The sequence below is a fragment of the Neophocaena asiaeorientalis genome, unplaced genomic scaffold, assembly GCF_003031525.2.
Source record: "Neophocaena asiaeorientalis asiaeorientalis breed wild unplaced genomic scaffold, Neophocaena_asiaeorientalis_V1.1 scaffold278, whole genome shotgun sequence".
NCBI lineage: Eukaryota > Metazoa > Chordata > Mammalia > Artiodactyla > Phocoenidae > Neophocaena > Neophocaena asiaeorientalis.
Genome location: NW_020174431.1, coordinates 1,678,173 through 1,683,350, shown reverse-complemented (window position 1 = coordinate 1,683,350; position 5,178 = coordinate 1,678,173). Strand labels below are relative to the sequence as shown.

General features: G+C 50.1%; 1 non-coding gene across 1 annotated transcript; it reads right to left on the bottom strand.

Annotated features, from left to right (window-relative positions):
* Positions 1 to 4,759: 4,759 nt before the first annotated feature.
* Positions 4,760 to 4,863, bottom strand: LOC112407563 (U6 spliceosomal RNA). Its single transcript, XR_003004796.1, has one exon. It is a non-coding gene; the product is annotated as a U6 spliceosomal RNA (small nuclear RNA).
* Positions 4,864 to 5,178: the final 315 nt, after the last annotated feature.

The following is a 5,178-nucleotide window of genomic DNA, read 5'->3' as shown; positions in this document are numbered from 1 at the left end:
GATTCTTCTCCCTGTAAGTTTCTTCGAGACACTGACTCTCTCCCAACCACCACAAAAAGCCAGGGAAATGTGCAGGCTGTTTCTGCTTCTTGCCCGCCTCCTGCCTCCCTTGGGATTAAGAGAGTTAATAATAAATGTGCCTGGTGCACACGGAGTAGCCAATAGATGTTCCTATTCTCATTCTTGCTGCCTTTACTCAGGGGACATTGAGGCACAAAGTTTGAATTCGAAAGGGGAAAATTCACGAAGAGAAACCCTCCAGGGTTCACATTTCCACGTGTCCCGTGAGGATGACACCGTGTCCTCCCCTTCACCAGCTGCCCTTGATGCCCAAGCAGAGGATGAGGACCATCCCCCAGCCCCCTTCTCCTCCATAGCCACTCTCCTGTCTCGGATCACACCATGTATTTTGTTCATGGAGAAACCTGCTCCTGGATCATCCACAGATTGTGAGAATCAGCGGGGTCTGTGGAAGCTTCTGCAGAGCCCCTGGGTCACCCATCCTGCCTGTGCTCAGGCCCCCCCAGGAACGGGCAAATCTGCAGAGACATCTGCTCCTCTCCAGCATGTCTGTCCTCCTTCAGGTGACCACCTGCCACCCCACCTGTTTTCAGTGGCGTCAGCTGTGAGCTCAGTGCCTCCTGGGAAGCCCCCCACCATGGTCTGACGGAGACGGTGGTCAGCCCCGGGCCGTTGCCATGGTGCAGGTCAACCATGTGGGTCCATCTTGTAGAGTCAGTGATTATTGGTGGAATGGCAGGTGTGAATGGGCAGAGGAAGGTCACCTCCGTGCAGGCTGAGAGCGTCCTCTACGGGATGCAGGTGGAGTTGCCACTTCCTCTCTCACCAGCTGGAGCCCATGGGGCAGCTCTATCTTGGCCAAAACCATTCCGGTCATTGATGCCTTTGCCCATCCTGATGGGGCTGCTAAGGCATGGTCCCTACTAGTTGTACATGTACATGTGTGTGTGTCCCCGGGCACACAACACTCAGAAAAATGGCACAGTATGGAGTCTTCTTGTTTTCTCCTAGGCTGTCAGCTGCAGGTCCCTCCACCAAGCCTTGGGAGTAAGTCTGGAAGAAATGTGGTTGGTGGACAATTAAGACTTTTTAAGTGGAAAATACCCTCTGCTTTTTTCTTAGGATGTGAACTCCGTGGATGTCAAGCCTGGTGAGAGCTGCTGTCGGACTCCTTTGTAAGACCAGGCTGGTGACTGCCAAGTGCCCCTGGTCTCCTGTGTGCTCAGGACAAGTGGGACCTGGTCCCGACTGTGGCTGGGCCCCAAGCCCCTGTGAATCTGGCAGCTTTATCCTCCTGTTCCCCTGGCCCAGAAGCTGGAGATGAGCAGGACGCCTTCTGAACCATACCAAGTTCAGAGCAGAGAAACAGGGTTAGGACTCAGCCCCACAGGCCCCAGCCCCCAGCTTCCTGCACAAGCGACATGACGTGGGGTGATGGGGGCCTCGAGTCAAGAACTACAACAGATCAGGGCTCAGGAAAATTGCCCGCGTTGTCTGGTTCTGAGCAGACTCACTCGAGGTGAATCAGAGGTGAGTCAAGCGCCTTTGAGAAGGAAATGACTTCCCCGGCGGCCCTTCCTGGCCAGGGCACCATCAGTCACTCTCAGGAAACAGAAGGAGCAAGAGAGGAGACAAACGTTGCAAACGTCCCTTTTCTCCCAGGATTTGGTGGAATTGTCGTGGCTGATGATCCTCCTGTGGGGCTGGGTTGTTTTTTGACCAAGTCAGGCCTGTTCAGTGAGGTGTGGGAGTTCCCTGAAGACTGTTCTCCATATACTTTCCAGGGTACCTGTCCCAGGGCATAACCTTGGCTCTTCTCCTGGGGGAGGGGTGTTCCCTGGAAGGCAGGACATGGTTGCCAAGAGGCTGGAGAGCCTGCAGTCTCATAGCTCTTTAGTGGCCTCCAGGGTGGAGGGCTTTGTGGTGTGGACCCAAATTCCCGTGGCTGCAATCATGGCTGTTTTAGACTGTGGACTCTGGGAAGGCACTGGCCTTTCTGTCTAAGAGGCTCTGGTGTCTTTCAGCCCAGCAGCGCCCGCGGCTAAGGTACGATGATTTCTCAGGTCAGGCATGACTTTTTCTGCTGACAATTTATTTCCACACCTCCTAAAGGTGCTTAGAATCCAAGTCCTAGTTAGGGATGGAGGGAAATTTGGATCATCTAAACGCTTCATCTGACAGAAGAGGAAACTGAGGCTCCATGCCTGTGACATACTCAAGGTCACCGAGAAATTCATGGAAGACCCAGGACAAACCCCAGGTTTCTTCTCTGGCTGGTCCACTGTGTGCTTTATAGTTTCCATAAGGCTAGTTAATAACAACTCAATTTTCATATGCTGTAATTAATACTAATACAACTAATAATAATGGCAGGTTGTTTCTGTAACTCTGGAAGTTACTCCTTAAATTTGGGTCCTAAGTGTCTGTTGCCCGACCCTCATAAAGTTAGGTTTGAATGCAGCCTAAACTCCGCAATGCATCTGCAATGCATGATCGTGAGTAGGCATCATATTTTGGGGGTTGATTTGCCTAGAATCTCGATTTTTTTCCCTCCTCCGTTCTCACCATGAACGCAGGATTCATCTCCGCACAATCTGTGAACTGTTCCCAACAAGACTGTCCTCATTTCATCTCACACCACCCCCACTGGCAACACCAAGGGCTGTAACTGATGTGGTTCGGAGACCCGAGTCCAAGACGTAAAAATGAATCCCCTGTGACGGTCTGGACGACGCAAACAGATCCAGCGTCTGGCTTTAATGGGAGCGAGAAATTGCTAACAGATGACGGTGGGGCTCACGGGCTCCGGTCTCTGGCCTCCAACGAGAACCCTTCCTGATGGCAGCTCCTCCCCCACATGTGCCCCAGACGTGGGTTATTTACAGGACGCCACCCAGACCCCGCGATGCTAAATGTATAGCAGCAGAGGCTGCATGTGTGATGGCTGAGGTCATGGCTATTCATTTTAGCTGTAAAGACATTTGGTTTATAAAACCCCAGTGACTCCACTGGGAGGGGCTTTCGGAGAAGAGCAGCCCCCGAGTTCTCTTCCTGTCCCAGCACCGGTGGGATCAGCACTTATGTCACTGGCCCCCATTCAACGCTCTGGGGCCAAGGAAGGCCCTGGACTTGCTCTGGGCTATTTTGCCTTTTGGAGGAAGATGGTGTGAGTCACAGTGATTTACTACAAACTCAGCAGAAATGTGTCTGACGTGTTTGTGTCCCAAACAGAAGGCACAGAAACTGCTAAGAAATTACATGAGGGCTCAGAAACAGACATTTTGGGGCTCTGCAAGAGGCATTTGGACAAGTCCATTTCTGGAACCAGTTTTCTCATCTGTAATGTCAAAGTTGGGGTGGGGGGACCAGGCTATTTCTCAGTCCCTCTCCAGCCCTTACAGTGTGCAAGCCTGTGAGCGTGTTCAATTGTGTATTACCAGGGTGTTTTTAATCCGCATGCCGCCTCTCCCAAGGTGGCTGCTTCCTGGAGGTCAGGGGCCATGTCTGGGTGTACATGGCTATTTCTCTACCTCTTCTTGCCCCTGTGGGTTCAATACTCTTGAACTAAAGAGGTTAAGTGAGAGGCAGAGACGTTATTTAGAAGAATTTGAAATAAACCGCACGCCCCACACCGTGTCACAGGCACGCACCATGGAAAACGAAGGTGAAATGGGCAGTAACAGGCCATCCTACCTGGCAGGTAGAGGGCTTGCCTTTATGTATCCAAAGACGTCCAGGTCGATGGGTGACAAATAACGGCTATTATTCCCAAAAGGGAGCTCTTTTCAACCCTCTGCACACGAAAGAAGAATCACTGTCAGTGGGTGCCTTTTGAACACAACCAACAATAGCACAGACTAAGATAAACGTGCCCCAAATCTATGCTCTTTTTGGCAAGTTGCGATTTAGCAAAACTGTGCTCATGTAGAGAAAGATGCGTGGGACAAAGTGGTACCGTGGGTGAGGATACACGTGATTTATATTTTCTTCTGCTTGTTCATTTGTATTTTCTATATTTTTAACCACAAACACAGATAAAGTATTTCAAGAAAAAAATCTCAATCCCATTTAATCAGTAATTTAAGAATGATGGGGAGGTCCTGCCCCCCCACCCCCAGAGCAATGGGCTTCCTGCCGCCCCCAGGGACAGAACCACTTCACTCTTCCTCTTTCTTGGTTGGGGTTTGGGCAAGTCTACACACTCCCCTTATATCAGCAACTCACATAGGGTCACGGGACTCCATCCTCTGTAACAGCCAGTCTTGTGGGACACCCACGGCCTGGGTGGATTCTCTCTCCTTTCATAGCATTTCACTTCTGAATCAGTCTGTGGGCCCTGAACTCTTCTTTCTCATGCCGTCCTTGCAGCATTTCAGGTCCATTTGTGAGCTCACCTCTCCAAATCTTCGAGCAGGTCCCTTGAGAGTGGTAATTGTGTCACCTCCCTCTTAAGTTTTCTTTCATCTTCCCTCCCTCCCTCTGTCCCTCCCTCCCTCCCTTCCTTCCTCTTTTTTCTCTTTCCTTCCTTCCTTTCTCTTTATTTCCTCCCTCTCTCCCTTCCTTCCTTCCTTCCTTCCTTCCTTTTCTTTCTTTCTTGTTTACTTGCTTGCTTTCTTTTGTTTTCTGGCTTTGTTGAGCTAAAATGGACGTATAACATTTTGTAAGTTTATGGTGTACAAAGTAGTGATTTTTATGCATATATAACAAAATCACTACCACAATAAGGTCAGTTACATCCAAAAACATGGAATGCCTCACAAATCTGTGTGTCATCTTTGCTTAGGGGCCATGTTAATTGCCTCTGGATTGTTCCAATTTTAACACTTACATTATTTCTAGTGACCTAGCTTGGTGCTTCATATCTATTAAGCATCGAGAAATAAATGCAAAATGCAATTGTGTTTGAACCACACTGACAGCATCCTGTCTGAATTCTGAGAATCTGTAAGTCAAGGACTTCAAGGCATCCCGATGAAGTTTGCCGAATGCAACAGAGAAAGAGGATGAGTTCTGAACATCAGGGCTTGACACCGTGAGCAGGCGAAACATGCAAGGAAAGGCCGTGAAACCTCCGTGGTCACGGGTCATTGCATTTGCCTTCTGGGTGGCTGAGGAGCAGTTGTGGCAGGTGTGGCCTGGAGGGGCTCCCAGAGCAGA